Below are 18,302 nucleotides of genomic sequence, written 5' to 3'. Positions count from 1 at the left end.
AACCAATGTACAATAATACTGCAGCAAAACAGCCACAAACTACAAAAATAACCAGTGGCCAAATTAATGGAAATCGGAGTGGAGTAGGGTATATTACATGTCACACAAAAGGTGAATCTTGGGTATTCCATGTGGTTAGATAGATAGATAGATAGATAGATAGATAGATAGATAGATAGATAGATAGATAGATAGATAGATAGATAGATAGATAGATAGATAGATAGATAGATAGATAGATAGATAGATAGATAGATAGATAGATAGATAGATAGATAGATAGATAGAACTTTATTAATCCCATAGGGAAAGTCAGTTATTACAGCAGCTCCAGGTACATTAAAGCAAAAAGTATTAAAGTACAAAGAATGAAAATACACAAGTAATGTTGTACACTATGTAATTGAATAAATAGAATAAAATAAAATAAAAAACGTATGTCATATAAAAAACTTAAGAAGTCTTCTAGAATTAAAATTGTAGATGAGATATGTAATATGTGATATACTAAGCTGTTGTACAGTAAGTGTTAAATAATAACAGATATGTAGTGCAGTCTTTATGAACAGAGTGCTAGAACATGCTCCATGAGTCTGTCCTGATAGTACTTTAGTGTTCGATGATGTCCCGAACCAGTGAAGAATTATACAGCGTGATCACTGCTGGTATAAACGATCTTCTGTACCGTTCCTTGTTACAGTTTATTCAGTGACCTCCTTCCAACCACCAACTCGAAACTGTCCAGTGAGCAGCCCAACACTGAGCCAGCCTTCCTGATCAGTTTATTGAGTTTCTTTACATCCCCTGCTCTGAGGCTGCTTCCCCAACACATCACTGCAAAGAACACAGCCCCCGCAACAACAGACTGGTAAAAGATAGCCAACATTTTGTTGCAGACAATAAAGGACCTGAGCTTTCTCAGAAAGTAAAGTCTGCTTATCCCCTTCCTGTACACAGCCTCTGTGTTAGCCCTCCAATCCAGTCTGTTGTCAAGCCAGACACCCAAGTACTTAAAAGTGTCCACCAGTTCCACATTTTGACCCAGGATGGTAACAGGTCCAGTTGTGGTCCTATTCCTCCTGAAGTCCACAGACATCTCATTAGTTTTGGTTACCAGGGTGTTAGGTGTTTGCTATGGTATGCCAGACACATGACTACAAGGGATTGTTTCTAAAGTGCTCCAGGTAGTTGCCAAGGTTCTGACAGGTGATTTGTATGGTATCCCCTATAGACCATTTATTAATAGCCATTCTTACATAAACTACAATGAAAAATTGGGAACAACAACAAAAAATAAATAAAGAAGAAAGTAGAAAATTATAAATATAAATCACAAATTAAAAGTGGTATGCATTGCGCTGAATCCCTAATGAAAGTTATACTATATGGCCAAAACTATGTAGCTACCTGACAATGAGCTAGTTGGTCGTTCTATTCCAAATTCTTAAACAGAGAATATGAAGGCCCCTATAACATCCTTCACTCCTTTGGAAAAGCTTTTCAAAAGATGACTTTGAAGTGTCTTCAACTGCAATCGTGAGGTCAGTCATTGATAGACCACAGCTGACATCATATTTTAGCCCAAAAGTATGCAGTGTACTTGAGGTCTGGACTCTGTGTAGACTATAGGAGCTCTTTGACACAAAATTTTTCAAACTATCTGCTCATGGACCTCATTTTTTGCATAGGGCCATAGTTATGCTGGAATATGAAAGGGCCTTTTCCAAACATTTACAACATTTAGTTGATGCTTTAATCCAAAACAACTTAGGTAACAACATACAGTTCAAGCAATAGAGGGTTAAGGGCCTTGCTCAATGGCCGAACAGTGGCAACCAACAAATTGCTAATTCAAATGTATTCAAATGCTTGAACCACTATTCTGACATTGTATTGTAAAAATTATTCTTGAACTTAAAACAATTGGCCCTAAGGCCACAGGCAGGCTTAAACTATGATGCTCCTCCACCATGCTTTACAAATAAAATACAAATAAAATTCTTGGAGTTAAACGTTATTACGTTATCCTTTTCGAGCCAACCTTATACAGACCATCAGCAGTTATGTTAGATTCATCTGCTCTGTGACTCCTGGGTAGCCTGCAAATTTTAATGTGAAGGTTATGTATTTGCCTGGTAAAGGAGAGCTGTATTTGTAAAAAAAAACAAAGATAAAGTACAGTGGGGCCAAAAAGTATTTAGTCAGCCACTGATTGTGCAAGTTCTCCTACTTAGAAAGATGAGAGAGGTCTGTAATTTTCATCATAGGTACACTTCAACTATGAGAGACAAAATGAGAAAAAAAAAATCCAGGAAATCACATTGTAGGATTTTTAAAGAATTTATTTGTAAATTATGGTGGAAAATAAGTATTTGGTCAATAACAAAAGTTCAACTCAATACTTTGTAACATAACCTTTGCTGGCAATGACAGAGGTCAAACGTTTCCTGTAAGTCTTCACCAGGTTTGCACACACTGTAGCTGGTATTTTGGCCCATTCCTCCATGCAGATCTCCTCTAGAGCAGTGATGTTTTGGGGCTGTCGCTGGGCAACACGGACTTTCAACTCCCTCCACAAATTTTCTATGGGGTTGAGGTCTGGAGACTGGCTAGGCCACTCCAGGACCTTGAAATGCTTTTTACGGAGCCACTCCTTTGTTGCCCGAGCGGTGTGTTTGGGATCATTGTCATGCTGAAGGACCCAGCCACGTTCCATCTTCAATGCTCTCACTGATGGAAGGAGGTTTTGGCTTAAAATCTCACGATACATGGCCCCGTTCATTCTTCCCTTAACACGGATCAGTCGTCCTGTCCCCTTTGCAGAAAAACAGCCCCAAAGCATGATGTTTCCACCCCCATGCTTCACAGTAGGTATGGTGTTCTTGGGATGCAACTCAGCATTCTTCTTCCTCCAAACACGACGAGTTGAGTTTTTACCAAAAAGTTCCATTTTGGTTTCATCTGACCACATGACATTCTCCCAATCCTCTTCTGGATCATCCATATGCTCTCTGGCAAACTTCAGACGGGCCTGGACATGTACTGGCTTAAGCAGGGGGACATGCCTGGCACTGCAGGATTTGAGTCCCTCTCGGTGTAGTGTGTTACTGATGGTAGCCTTTGTTACTTTGGTCCCAGCTCTCTGCAGGTCATTCATCAGGTCCCTCCGTGTAGTTCTGGGATTTTTGCTCACCGTTCTCATGATCTTTTTGACCCCACGGGATGAGATCTTGCGTGGGGCCCCAGATCGAGTTTGAGTTTGGAGTCTGACTGTTTGAGGCTGTGGACAGGTGTCTTTTATACAGATAACGAGGTCAAACAGATGCCATTAATACAGGTAACGAGTGGAGGACAGAAAAGCTTCTTAAAGAAGAAGTTACAAGTCTGTGAGAGCCAGAAATCTTGCTTGTTTGTGGGTGACCAAATACTTATTTTCCACCATAATTTACAGATAAATTCTTTAAAAATCCTACAATGTGATTTCCTGGATTTTTTTTTCTCATTTTGTCTCTCATAGTTGAAGTGTACCTATGATGAAAATTACAGACCTCTCTCATCTTTCTAAGTAGGAGAACTTGCACAATCAGTGGCTGACTAAATACTTTTTTGCCCCACTGTATGTGCTGAGGGAGATTGTGCACTCAGGAGGGAGGTTTGCATTACTTTCTATAGCACTTGTATTGTATTGTAAAAATTATTCTTGAACTTAAAACAATTGGCCCTAAGGCCACAAGGCAGGCTTAAACTATGATGCTCCTCCACCATGCTTCACAAATAAAATACAAATAAAATTGTTGGAGTTAAAATTTATTATGTTATCCTTTTCGTGGACTGACCTTCAATTAGTCTGATTTATGTCAGCTCTTGAACTCTTAGTCATGCATTAAAGATTCCCTAATTAAAACCATATGTCGACAGCCATATGTTCAGGGTGTATGTAATGTTTTTCCTCCCTTCTGTGCTAGTTTAGGAAACAAGAGGTAAGAAAAACATTACATCACTGACAGCAAAAAAAATCCAGAAGACAAAATACTAAATCCTGACATGCAGTTACAAAACACTACTGAAGACAGTAAAAATGTTTTACTATGAGAAAGTATTCATATGAAGGACACACAAGTCAAATATTTGTTTGATAAAAGTTAGTTTAGCTTCAGAATAACATTAAAAGTCTAATCAAAGTGCATCTGGGAGGAAACTTCTAGAAAGAGACCAAGAAAGACTGGGAACAAAGCCAAATGTACAATCACACACACTTGTTTTATCTGATCCACATTATACAAATCCCCTTGACTCTTTGTCTTAACTCAGCTTGTAAAAAGAAGGTATAATTTTTCAAGACGATTTTAATATAAACTAAATGGAAAACAATAGGCTAAACAATACACACTTTATTGATTTTATTCTTTAAAATGATTAATTCTTAAACATATTTATTATGGTAATGTTATTTTTTTTAATCAAAGAAACAAGAGTATCATGATGTTATGTGAATATACCATAAAATACATTATTAATTTATTACTGAAGTGATTAGTGTATTCATCTACAAATAGCATAGTGCATGTCTTGTAATATACATGAGTTATTCCTCACAGCATTTAGGGAATTATTGCCACAGTTACATACATGACAGACACGGTAGTTATTCATTACACAAGATTCATCAGTTCACAAGGTTATATCGAACACAGTCATGGACAATTTTGTGTCTCCAGTCCACTTCACTTGCATGTCTTTGGACTGTGGGAGGAAACCGGAGCACCCGGAGGAAACCCACACAGACACGGGGAGAACATGCAAACTCCACACAGAAAGGACCAGGACCGTCCCACTTGGGGATCGAACCCAGGACCTTCTTGCTGTGAGTCAACAGTGCTACCCACTTAGCCACCGTGCCGCCCCATTGTCTCAGCATCAATGGTACCTTGAAAAATATTGATGCACCCCCATGCCATGACAGATGTTGGTGTTTGCACCTTTTGTTAATAATCTTTTTTACTGAAACATGATAAAATGTGGACTAATATGATCACAGCACATTTCCACTGACTGAATACTGGATTACTGCATTGAATTAATGGGTTTGGGTTTCTCTTTTCTTAATAGAGTTTCAGGTTGCATTTCTTTGGACTATGCTAACTGACAACAGCTTTACGAATGACTTCAGAGCCCATCTGGCTACATTTATCCCAGTTATGTTACCTTTGTCTGGCATTAATGCTTTCCTTGTTTTCGTGTTTCTTGTCTCTGTTGTGGTTTCATAATGATCCTCTGTAGTCTTGAATTTTTCCATAGTCCTAGGTTTATTTAGCATTATCTTAGAGGGTTAGCCTTAGCACATGGCCTAGTATTTAATTACAACATTTAAATTGGTAAACATTTAAAAAATTAAATTTTAAACATAAAATGAAAGATAAAAATATGGAAACTTGAAAACAAAATACATGTAAACCATACACTAACAAGGATTTTACTGTAATATCACAACTTTTTAGATCTATCGTATGTTATTATGAAATAACTGCTAAAATAAATAAGGCCAGAAGGCCTATAGTCCAGAAAGGTTTGTGGGAAAAGGCTGACATTACAGACACTTTATTGAACACCCAGAACTTGTATAACTATTTTTTTGATAATACAACATATAAAAGCTAAAATAGCTCAATGAGGCATAACAATTTTAGAATGAAGTTTTACAATATAGTGTTTTGAAGTGGCATGGTAGTGCAGGTAATGTGGGTGACACAGCTCAGTTTGATTTTTGATCATTCTTTAGTCTTTATTAAGTGACACGTGTTAAGACAAATATATGTAAAAATGTAAATGCGTAAGTGTAGATCCTGAATAATTTGGCTGAATGTCTTTTGATATGGTTTTTACATTCAGCATGTGGACTAAACAACTACAAACACAGTTGCACATGTGAGTTATTTTGTATTACTTTGCCAAGTAACAGCAGATATGAGATTTTAAAAATAAGTTGTTCTGAGCCAACCTTATATCAGCAGTTCTGTTAGATTCATTTGCTCTGTGACTCCTGGGTAGCCTGCAGATTTTAATGTGAAGGTTATGTATTTGCCTGGTTAAGGAGAGCTGTATTTGTAAAAAAAACAAAGATAAAGTATGTGCTGAGGGAGATTGTGCACTCAGGAGGGAGGTTTGCATTACTTCCTGTAACTAACCCCCTTAATTCTAATGTTTTCTCTGGAAACTGCCATAAAAAAAACCCGATTACATCTATTTAGCTGGAGCAGTACATTATTGTGTGTACAGCAGTATAGCACTGTTCTAGTTTAAGAGATTGCCAGTTTGAACCCTGATGATGCTACTGCTATTCATGGCAAGAAAGCATAATTGGCACTGCCCTTTGATTGTGAATGATGGCATACCTTACCCTCCTGTGGATCAGAGTAATAACTGACAACTGTTATGTTCTGTTCAAAGAGCAGTCCATAATGCTTCCCTTTATGCATGTTCAGTTGCTCTATTGGGTAGTGAAAAATGTCAGCCAGGTAAAAATAGTCAATTTGAAACACAATAATTACTCAAGTAAATTTAAATATAAAATATAAACTTCAAAATACATAAAAAGTAAGAAAATAATTGTAAGAAGTGAAAAGAAAATATTTGCATACATCGCTCCATTTTACATTTATGGCATTTAACAGACTCCTTTATCCAAAGCGACTTACAGTACAGTTACCCTATACAGTCTGAGCAATTGAGGTTTAAGGGACTTGCTCAAGGGCCCAACAGCAGCAACCTGGCAGTAGTGGGGCTTGAACCAGTGACCGTCTGATTACTAGTCCAGTACCTTAACTAGGCTACAGCTTGCTCCAGTGTCAAAGAAGTCTAAGAACACACAAACAGTTGGCCAAATCTGAAGATTGGCACATTGGATTGGGAACAACATCCTTGCCACTGCAACGCCAACTCCAGCTGTCTGGTTAAGGTGCTGGCACAAGCAACATAGAAATAAAGAGAGCATAGTGTAGAGTCAGAAAAAAAGCCCTAATACTCCTTGATCATTATCAAGTTGTGTAGTTGTCTATTTGAAAGCTTTTTGGTAACTGATTGCTATAACATATTCAGTAACTACAGTCAGACTATAAGGTAAAGTATGTAAAATAAAAATAAAAAATGTCCAAACATGAAGGCAATAAAAGTATACACTGATAAGCCACAACATTAGGACCACCCTTTAAAAATGCAAACATGGTCACCCCAGTTTTTAAAAGCAATTTGTAAATACAGAAACCTTATTTACCATGTTTTGTATGTTCTACAATTTACTTGCACATTTTTAGTAATTCAGTCTGATTAGCAATTTGTTCTGTGCAATAAATTTTAATGCACAATTTATTTGCACAATGTACTATGAATATTGCTCATAAATAGTAGCACAAAAAGTGGTTTGCATGTTACTAAACACTGTCCGTCATTAATACTGTGGAGTAGTCAGGGTGGAAAAAGTTTTATACCCGGCCTTTGCTGGATTGCCAGGCACCAAAAACATTGGTTCAGACGGAACTGTCTGGGACTTCTTAGAGCAGTATCTCTGTCCTTAGGGAAGTTGGTGAAGTTTCCTGTCTGTGTGAAATCACTAACAATCTTTTCATGTCCTTTCCCTGCACTGATGTTGTGCAGCTTTATGACTGAAAGATGTTGCTCACCATGCCACCCCTTTGTCATGCAAACTGCTGTAGTCTGTTCTTTGCCTAGGTTAGGACCAAGATAAACTCATTTCTATAGTCTTCACTTGATTCAGTTTGCTTAATAAAATGAAATGTTTCTGGTAAACAAAAAAAGTAAAAGTTTGATAAAGTACATTGCACAATTTAGTAGTCTAATAAAAATAAATATTATTTTAAAAAAATACTATTTGCTGCCTTGTTGGCTAACATTATAAACATAATGCCTAGTTTACAGTGACCACATATCCCCAATGTACAGAGACAGTCCCTAGAGTTAGAAACCTGTCCCAAACTGAGGCTTCCCCCGGAAATGTCCCAGATTAAACCTATCCACTCAAAACCTCCCACAATTTGGATAAATTCTTGCAATCTAAGAAAGATTTTTCCTATTTTCTTCCTATTATTATGTCATTATTACTACTTCCAATAAGAAGCCTTATTCCAGGCTTCCAATAAGATGTTACAACTGTACAATATATTAACGTAACAGCATCTTTAGCATAACAGTTCATTTACTGTAGACTGAGCCTTTGAATATTCATTTCATTCATCTATCTCATCTAAATCTTTTGACAAACAAGGCACCAAAAGGAAAAAAAAAACAAAAAGAAAAAGGGTTATAGTCAATGCTTAACTAGTACAACTATAAGAATATTAAAATTACAACTTTTATATTAATTAAAAAAGAATGTATGAAAGAATTTTAAAAATGGTGAACAATAATGAAGAGTAATAGATGGGAAGATTGAAGATGAGAAGTATTGAGTGGATAGTGATGAGTTCAAATGAAAGTAATGGGAATGGAGAAATGATAGGAAACACAGTGAGAAAAAAGGGAATAAGGTAATCATTTACCGGAATCGTCTCCTTGTTTTTTATTTTATTATTATGTTTTACATCATTGCAATTAGCAATTAAGTTATTATAATATTATGCTTGCCAAACAAAAAACCCTGTTTTTATTTTAAAATCAGTTCTCTTTGGGCTTGTTAAAGTTTGATTACAGATAACTGAATAACTGAAGACCCCCCCCCCCCCCCCCACCTTAAAAGGTTTTATAGAGATGTGTATATAAGTAGTCTCAGTAACAAAGAATGAAAATGTATTAATATGTATCAGCAATTTTCATATTTTTTTCAATTGTTCTGTTAGGGTACCTGCGGCGTCTGGTGAACGCACCACCAGCTCCCAGCGTCGCAGGTGTTACAGAGCACAGAACAGCAAAGCTTTAAATAGGAGGCTGCCTAATTAGTGCAACGACCTGCAGCTGCACTCGCGCTATTTAAGTGAGCCTCGCATAGCTGTAGGGGTCGCACCTTCTCTCTTGTTTTCACACGCAATGGCTGTGCAGTCGCACCCCTTTTTTCAGGGTCAGTTCGGTATCCCCGGGCATTACTAGAATGGTCGGGTGTGTATGTTGAAAGACAGAGGTAAATAGGGTTTTCTTTTCCAGGTAGGGAAAGATCGGTGCGACCCCGCGCAGTCCTCGCGCTGCTGTTCTGTTCCTCGCCTTTTTGCCAGATCTCCTCTGTATCCGTTAGCTGGTGGCTAACGTTAGCCTAGCCGCCGGTACAGCGAAAGAGATCTTATCCGCTAAAGTAGGCGGACCCTTCAGTGCCAGCTTAGCCTAGTGGGCTAAGCGTTTGTTTATGACGCTGTCAGCGTCGGTTCGGATCCGCGCAGTAACCTTTTTGTGTTCTCTATTTTTTCCCCCTTAGCAGATCGGTTTCCTCCCAGCTCAGCGGTGCGAAGCTGGTGACAGCGCTGGTCCGAGAAACTCCGAAACTCTTGCCGGTTTCGGTTTTGGTTTCTCTTCTCCGCGTTTTGGGACCGTTTGTTCTCGGCGCCTTTTAAGCGCGAGACTTCCCCCTTTTTTTCCAGCTAGTAGATAGCTCTGTGAGTACACGAACGCCTCGCACGCCGGCGATCCGGGTTCGTGACTCGCGGTATTGTGTTTATTTATATATTTTTCATTTTTGTCTTTTTCAGTTGCCTGCGGCGCCTGCGGCTTCAATCGGGGTTCTCCCGATTTGTTTTTTGTTATCCTTTTCCAATTTTGTGTTTTATAAAATATATATTGTTTATAACAAATAAATATATATATTTCTCTGCATTCTTGGGTCCTCCGCTTCTCCTTATAACAGTAAGGTGCGACCAATCATGGACCCAGCAGAGATCCCCCCTGTATCTGACGTCCTACGTCACCAGGGGATAACGTTAGGGAGACACGAGCTGGCTCTCAATGAGCTGGCTCAGCGTTTGTCTGAGATCGCCCAGCTGCTGCCTACGCTGGGTGCCAGTTCAAACAGCCAGACCCAGGCCCCTGTTCATTCTGGGGCATCAGCCGGGGTAGAGACCCCCATCCCACCCCCTGAACGTTTTTCAGGGGAGGCAAAGAAATGCCGGGGTTTCCTCCTGCAATGTTCCCTGACATTCGAATTGCAACCCTCTAGATTTCCATCTGAGCGCTCCAAAGTTGCGTTCATAATCTCACTACTCACAGGTAAAGCCCTAGAGTGGGCCACTGCCCTCTGGGAGCAGAGTGCACCCGAGTGTTTTTCAGAGCGCGCCTTCACGGAGGCTCTTAAGGACACTTTTTTCCACCCTACGGGTGGAAGAGAGGCGGGCCCTCGGTTACTCGACCTGTCCCAAGGGGGGCGCTCGGTAGCTGACTTTGTAATAGAGTTTCGCACTCTAGCGGCTGAATGTGGGTGGGATGAGGGCGCATTAATTGCGATTTTCCATCGCGGGCTGGGGGAAAAAATTAAGGACGAGTTGGCCACTCGTGAGCTCCCCACTTCGCTTAAGGCCTTTTACCTCCTTGCAACCACCATTGACACCAGGCTCCGACAGCGGGCTCGGGAGCGAGGGTTGCATCCACCCTTTGGTCGGTTCCAGGGCGCACCCCGACCGCCGTTGCGGGACCAGGACCCTGAACCCATGCAATTGGGATCAGCTAGGGCGGCCACACCACCATCTCCCGACTCCGCCCTGAGGGCCCGTGCTCGGTTAAACGAGTAGGCCACTCTCAAGGCAGGGAGTCGAGGGTGAGCCGATCCAACATCCCTGATCATGGTTTGTTTCTTACCGTGTCATTGCATTGGGGTTCGGGGAACGTGGAGCTCAAGGTTTGTATTGATTCGGGCGCGGTCGAAAGTTTCATCGATCGCTGCCTGGTGCGCAGGTTGGGGATTGAGCTCCGACCGCTACGAGTACCCATCACGGTTCACGCTGTGGACGACCGAGCGGTGGCCGGTAGTCCCATCACCCACCAGACGCCTCCTCTTACAATGCGTCTGGGGAACCACGAGGAGCGGATCACCTTCTTGGTGACTCAGGTCCCTCAGCTCCAGGTGGTTCTAGGGCACTCGTGGCTTAGGAGGCACAATCCCCAAATTGACTGGGTAACTGGGTCAATCTTTGCCTGGGGAACGCGGTGCCAGGATGCATGCTTGTTGCCAGCTAGCCTCTCGCCGGCATCGCCATCGCCTGACGCGATAGCCCCTGATCTGGCCCGGGTACCACCTGTTTACCATGATCTTCATGAGGTTTTTAGCAAGTCCCGGGCGCGGGACTTGCCCCCCCACAGACCCTTTGATTGTGCTATAAATCTGCTCCCCGGTACATCTCCTCCTAGGGGGCGTCTTTTCTCCCTGTCGGGACCCGAGAAGACCGCCATGGAGGAGTACGTTAGGGAAGCGCTCCAACAGGGCTTCATTCGTCCTTCGTCCTCCCCAGCTGGGGCTGGGTTCTTCTTTGTTGGGAAGAAGGACGGGACCTTGCGCCCTTGCATTGACTATCGGGGTCTGAACGCCATAACAATCAAGGATCGGTATCCGCTGCCGCTGATGGCCACGGCTTTCGAAGCCCTTCAGCGAGCTTCCATTTTTTCGAAGCTTGATTTACGCAGCGCGTATAACCTGATTCGGATCAGGCGAGGGGATGAGTGGAAGACTGCGTTCATTACGCCCACGGGACACTATGAATATCTAGTGATGCCCTTTGGGTTAATGAATGCCCCTGCAGTCTTCCAACGCTTCATCAATGAGGCTCTGCGAGAGGCCCTTGATAGATACGTCTACGTTTATCTAGACGATATCCTAATTTTTAGCCGGTCCATCGAGGAACACGTGAGGCACGTCCGCCGGATTCTCCAGCTTCTGCTCGACCACCATTTGTTTGTCAAGCTGGAGAAGTCCGTTTTCCATGCCCCAACTATTTCATTTTTGGGGTTTATTGTTTCTCAGGGCGCCCTCCGAATGGATCCGGCTAAAATCAAATCAGTGGAGGATTGGCCAACTCCCTGTTCCGTACGCCAGGTGCAAAGGTTTTTGGGCTTTGCAAACTTTTTCAGGCGTTTCGTACGGAACTTTAGTACGGTCGCCGCTCCTTTAACGGTCCTTACTGGGAAGGGTCCGTTTAAATGGACGGTGCAAGCCCAACAAGCCTTTAACAGGCTGAAAGCTCTCCTTACCACTGCTCCCGTGTTGCAGTTGCCCGATCCAGAGGAACCTTTCATTGTAGAAGTGGACGCCTCTGATGTCGGGGTTGGGGCAGTGCTTTCCCAGAGAGTGGGCCCAGAAAAGAAGCTCCACCCTTGCGCCTTCTTTTCGCACCGTTTAACTCCTGCCGAGCGTAACTACCCGGTAGGAGACAAGGAGCTTCTGGCCATCAAGCTAGCGCTGGATGAGTGGCGACATTGGCTTGAGGGGGCGAAACATCACTTCCTTGTCTGGACAGACCATAAAAATCTGTCGTTTATCCAGCAAGCGAAGAGGATGAATTCTCGTCAGGCTCGCTGGTCCCTTTTTTTTGGTCGTTTCCAGTTCACTCTGTCTTATAGACCAGGGTCGAAAAACGGTAAGCCGGATGCCTTATCCAGGCAGTGGGAGCCGACCAGACCTGAAACCGAGCCTGATCCCATCATCCCTGCGAGTCAGATTGCTGCCCCGGTCACATGGGGCATATTCAAGGTTGTCCGGGACGCTCAGGTTGTGGAGCCCGACCCAGGTGGAGGTCCGCCTGACCGACTGTTTGTTCCAACAACAGTTCGCCGGCAGGTGTTTGAATGGGCCCATGCGTCCCCATTTGCGGCTCACCCAGGAGTCTTTAAGACCCTGGTGTTGCTACGCCGAAGGTTTTGGTGGCCGGGGATGGAGAGTCAGGTGAAGGACTTTGTCCGCACCTGCGCTGTCTGTGCTACAAATAAAAGCACTAGAGAGCGTCCACGGGGACTACTCCATCCATTGCCAGTGCCCTCCAGACCATGGTCCCATCTGGCACTGGATTTTGTGACAGGTTTGCCAAGATCCAGGGGATTCACGGTAGTACTGGTGATTGTTGACCGGTTCACCAAGTCTTGCCTCTTTGTTCCGCTGCCCAAGCTCCCGTCTGCCATGACTACCGCTCAGGCGATACTGCAACATGTGGTGAGAGCACATGGGGTCCCATCCGACATTGTGTCGGATCGGGGCCCGCAGTTTGTGAGTCAGTGCTGGCGAGCCTTCTGTCAACTCCTCGGGGCGACGGCTAGTTTATCCTCAGGATACCATCCTGAGTCCAACGGGCAGTCAGAGCGGGTCATTCAAGACCTAGGCAAGATGCTTCGGTGCTTAACTGCAGGGAATCCAGCCACTTGGGCGGATAAACTGTTGTGGGCTGAATTTGCCCACAATACCCTGCACCACGCCGCACTTGGTATGTCACCGTTTGAGGCACAGTTTGGATACCCGCCTCCGCTGTTTCCCGATCAGGAACAAGAGGTTGCGGTTCCAACTGTGCAGCAACATATCCGTCGCTGCCGTGCCGCCTGGCGGAAAGCAAGAGAGGCTCTTCTGGCCTCCCAGCGCACCATGAAGCGCAATGCTGACCGCAGACGGCAGCCGGCTCTTACGTTCCGGCCGGGCCAACGAGTCCTCCTGTCGACGAGGGATCTCCCCGTCAAAGGTACCCCTCATAAGCTGGCGCCGAGGTATATTGGCCCGTTCAAGGTGGTAAGACGGATAAACCCGGTGACATATAGGTTGGAGCTACCTCCCAGGATGAAGGCGCATCCAACCTTCCACGTCTCCCAACTTCGCCCATTTGCGTGCGAGGGAGCTATACCCCCTCCCCAACCTCCCGCCCCTCGTATCATCCAGGGTGCCCCTGCATTCACGGTGCGCCGCCTCCTGGATAGCAGGAGAGTGCAGGGTAGCACCCAATACCTGGTGGATTGGGAGGGTTTTGGCCCCGAGGAACGTTCGTGGGTACCGGCTCGTCATATCCTGGACCCGGAACTGATCCGCGAGTTCCGACGGAACCAGGCAGCGGATCTTGGGACCTCAGGAGCTGTCCCTAGAGGAGGGGGTTCTGTTAGGGTACCTGCGGCGTCTGGTGAACGCACCACCAGCTCCCAGCGTCGCAGGTGTTACAGAGCACAGAACAGCAAAGCTTTAAATAGGAGGCTGCCTAATTAGTGCAACGACCTGCAGCTGCACTCGCGCTATTTAAGTGAGCCTCGCATAGCTGTAGGGGTCGCACCTTCTCTCTTGTTTTCACACGCAATGGCTGTGCAGTCGCACTCCTTTTTTCAGGGTCAGTTCGGTATCCCCGGGCATTACTAGAATGGTCGGGTGTGTATGTTGAAAGACAGAGGTAAATAGGGTTTTCTTTTCCAGGTAGGGAAAGATCGGTGCGACCCCGCGCAGTCCTCGCGCTGCTGTTCTGTTCCTCGCCTTTTTGCCAGATCTCCTCTGTATCCGTTAGCTGGTGGCTAACGTTAGCCTAGCCGCCGGTACAGCGAAAGAGATCTTATCCGCTAAAGTAGGCGGACCCTTCAGTGCCAGCTTAGCCTAGTGGGCTAAGCGTTTGTTTATGACGCTGTCAGCGTCGGTTCGGATCCGCGCAGTAACCTTTTTGTGTTCTCTATTTTTTCCCCCTTAGCAGATCGGTTTCCTCCCAGCTCAGCGGTGCGAAGCTGGTGACAGCGCTGGTCCGAGAAACTCCGAAACTCTTGCCGGTTTCGGTTTTGGTTTCTCTTCTCCGCGTTTTGGGACCGTTTGTTCTCGGCGCCTTTTAAGCGCGAGACTTCCCCCTTTTTTTCCAGCTAGTAGATAGCTCTGTGAGTACACGAACGCCTCGCACGCTGGCGATCCGGGTTCGTGACTCGCGGTATTGTGTTTATTTATATATTTTTCATTTTTGTCTTTTTCAGTTGCCTGCGGCGCCTGCGGCTTCAATCGGGGTTCTCCCGATTTGTTTTTTGTTATCCTTTTCCAATTTTGTGTTTTATAAAATATATATTGTTTATAACAAATAAATATATATATTTCTCTGCATTCTTGGGTCCTCCGCTTCTCCTTATAACATGTTCAGTTCTTTTACCATCTCTCTTTTGGAATTTTTGCCCATTCCTGCATGCAAAAGCTTCTAGCTCATGGATGTTTGATGACTTTCATGTTGCAAATGCTTTATTAATATCCCATCAAAAATGTATGGGATTTAAATCTGGAGACTGAGAAGGCCACTCCAAGATATTCCAGGACAGATTCCTTAACCAAACTTTGATTAACTTGGAGGAGTGCCTTTGATTATTAATTTTCTTACAGGGTAATTTTAGGGGATTGTCTTTATATTTAATCAAATAAAAAGTAAAATAGGTAAATATAAAAAATACACTGTCAACTGCATTATCAAGATGAGAAGCTAATGTAAGCTAATTATTTTGGTATAACTAAAAAAATGAGGTCAAGAAATAAAAATAATTGTATTTGATTTATATTTGTCTGATGTATATAAAGTCATAAACGTACTGTAAATAAATTAGTCAAAAGTCTAATGATTAATGAAAAACATAGCCCTAGTAAAGCAGCCTATAGTAACCAAAAAAATCTAAATGAGTAATAAAGCAGAAAGACATCAGTTTATATAAGGTTTAACCAGAAAATACAAACACTTAATTAACTAAAGTAGAGAACAGAAATCAATGAGAATAGTAAAAAGTATTACGGCACAGAAAACAGTTGATTATTTCAAAACAACATGGAAAAGCACAAAAGCATCATTTAACAACAGATGGTAATGTTACAAAGTTTGCTCACATCTGCAAAGTGTGAATGCAAATATCCAAAACCTTCAGCTGGCCATAATCAGTCTGTATTCTAACAGGAATTCAGAACCAAGAATTTACAGAGAGAGTCGTCTGTTTCTTTTGGCAAATATCCTCACAAACTTCTCCATATCAAGACTATTGGTCATTGACTTCTCATGGACCAGAATATTCAGTTCTCAGAAAAAGAGGAAAGAGAGAACCCTCAAATCAAGTTGTGGAAGGCAATGCATGAGCAGCACCACAACCTCACTAACCAATGTGAATTTACAGGAGGGATCTGCTCCAAAAAAGGGTTGTCACGCCGCTTCTGGGACAGCTCGCTTATCCAGAGTGGTTCTGTTGTGACACCTGAAAAGTGCTGCAACATCAGGTGAGTTCAGAAAGACATAAAGGTGTGCTGGTCTCATATGCCTGAAGCTAACCGGATCAGGTCGAGCCTGGTATCACTGTTTAAGAGAAAAAGCAGGTTGCCAAACAGAGGAACTGGCTCCCAAGGTGCAGGCGATTGACAGTTAGAAGGAACTGCCATGTTCATCGTCTACACCTCCTTGCCCAATCCGCTGGCCATAACTAACTGGCAGATAAAGCAAGATTCTGCAACTGGGACTAGCATATTTGCCTATAATTTTTCGAGATCTGTCCTGCAGTGAACACCATAGGTAGGGTGACTTGAATAATTATTTTAAAATGATAGATTTTTTCATGAAGTGAGCAAAGACCCTGCTAATTGTGACCTGACTAACTGACACCTAGTCTAAAGAGACCAAATAGTGGGTGTTCAAATTACAGATTTACTGTGATTTCATCAAAAAAGTAAAAGTAAAAAATGATAAATTCATGGCTGTGTATATCTTACATGAGGCACAGAGCAACAGTGGTCACAAGTTAAGGCTCTCTAAAAAGAATAAAGGAAAACTAAACACTCAGCTAAGATACACTGTATGTCAGGGAGGCCTATATACCAACCCAAATCCAAAAAGGTATGACAGTGGCTAAAATGGAAATAAAAACAGAAAGCAGTGATTTGTAAACTGTTTTAAAAGGTATTTAAATCTTATATTAATAATAATAATAATAATATTAATAATAATAATAATAATAATTATTATTATTATATGAGGGCATTTTTTGCAGTGCATTGCAAGCAGGTCTCCACATCCATTTCTCACAAAAACAAGTAAAACCTGGACTCATCTAAACACAGCACATGTTTCCACTGCCTGTTGGTCTATCTGAAAAAAAGACTGATCCACTTTAAGAGACTGGGTAGAACCTGCATTGTTCCATTGGGCCCTGGTTTCCTCCTCAGTTCACTGGCATTGACTTTTCTGGGAAGAAAAAGGGAGTGTGGTTCTATTTTCATGAATTTTCAAATACTGCTTAAGCAATTAATGAACAAATAAAGCCTTAAAAATCATGCAAATACGGTATGTTTCATTAAGAAATGCACTGGCTTATTAAAATAAGGTTAGATGTGATGAGTAGCCCTTGAGATGTTTTGTGGAGTCTATTCTCTATGAAGCTGTTCCACAGACTACTGGTGCAAGAGTCTAATGTTCTGAATTGTTTGCCTGACGGTAGTGGAAGGGGTGTGTGATAGTGTGAGACAGTGGTAGCCAAGTGGGTAAAGCTTTGGGTTATCAAATAAAAGGTTGAGTGTTTGAATCCCAGCTCTACCATGCAGCCACTTTCGGGCCCTTGAACAAGGCCATTAACCTTCTCTGCTCCAGGGGCGCTGTCCCTGTGCTCTGACCCCAGCTTCCAAACAAGCTGGGATATGCAAAGAAAGAATTTCATTGTAATTTACACCTGTGTATGACAAATGAAGGCATTCTATATTCTATTCTATATCTGTAATGATTATGCTAGTTTTCTTCTTTAGTCAGTTTAAAACTGCTTTTATTTGTTTGTCGTAATTTATTGGTACTGTTTTGTGTTGTGCTCCTGGCATTGTATCTTTCGTAAGGCATCTTTGAGTATTCTGGCCGAGCAGCTGACATACCAGCTATAACTCAGTTGATGAGAGTGCTTTACTGTTCCTGAGAAAGAATAGTCATGTATAATGTTAAACATCTGTGTGATCCAGGATTACTTTAGTTTTTCTAGCATGAATTTCTGTCAGGCACTGACTGATAAATTATTGATTAAGACTCACTTGTTTAAAACTGCTTTTAACCTGTGATTTGTAATTTTGTTTGATTTCTTTATTTGTCGTAATTTATTGCTACTGATTTGTGTTGTGCTTCTGACATTGTATCTTTTGTAAAGCGTCTTTGAGTATTCTGGAAAGCGCTTCATAAAATAAATGTATTATTATTATTATTATTCAGGTAGAATTATTTAAACTCTGTAGCCGAGCAGCTGACATACCACATTATAACATGGTTTATTAGAATGCAGGACTGTTTCAGCAGAATAGTCGTGTAAAATGTTAAACATCTGTGTGATCCAGGATTACTTTTGTTTTTTCAGCATGCATTTCTGTCAAAGTCACTGATTGATAAATCACTGAT

The sequence above is a fragment of the Trichomycterus rosablanca genome, chromosome 3 (assembly GCF_030014385.1).
Source record: "Trichomycterus rosablanca isolate fTriRos1 chromosome 3, fTriRos1.hap1, whole genome shotgun sequence".
NCBI classification, from domain to species: Eukaryota; Metazoa; Chordata; class Actinopteri; order Siluriformes; family Trichomycteridae; genus Trichomycterus; species Trichomycterus rosablanca.
This window is presented reverse-complemented; position numbering follows the sequence as displayed.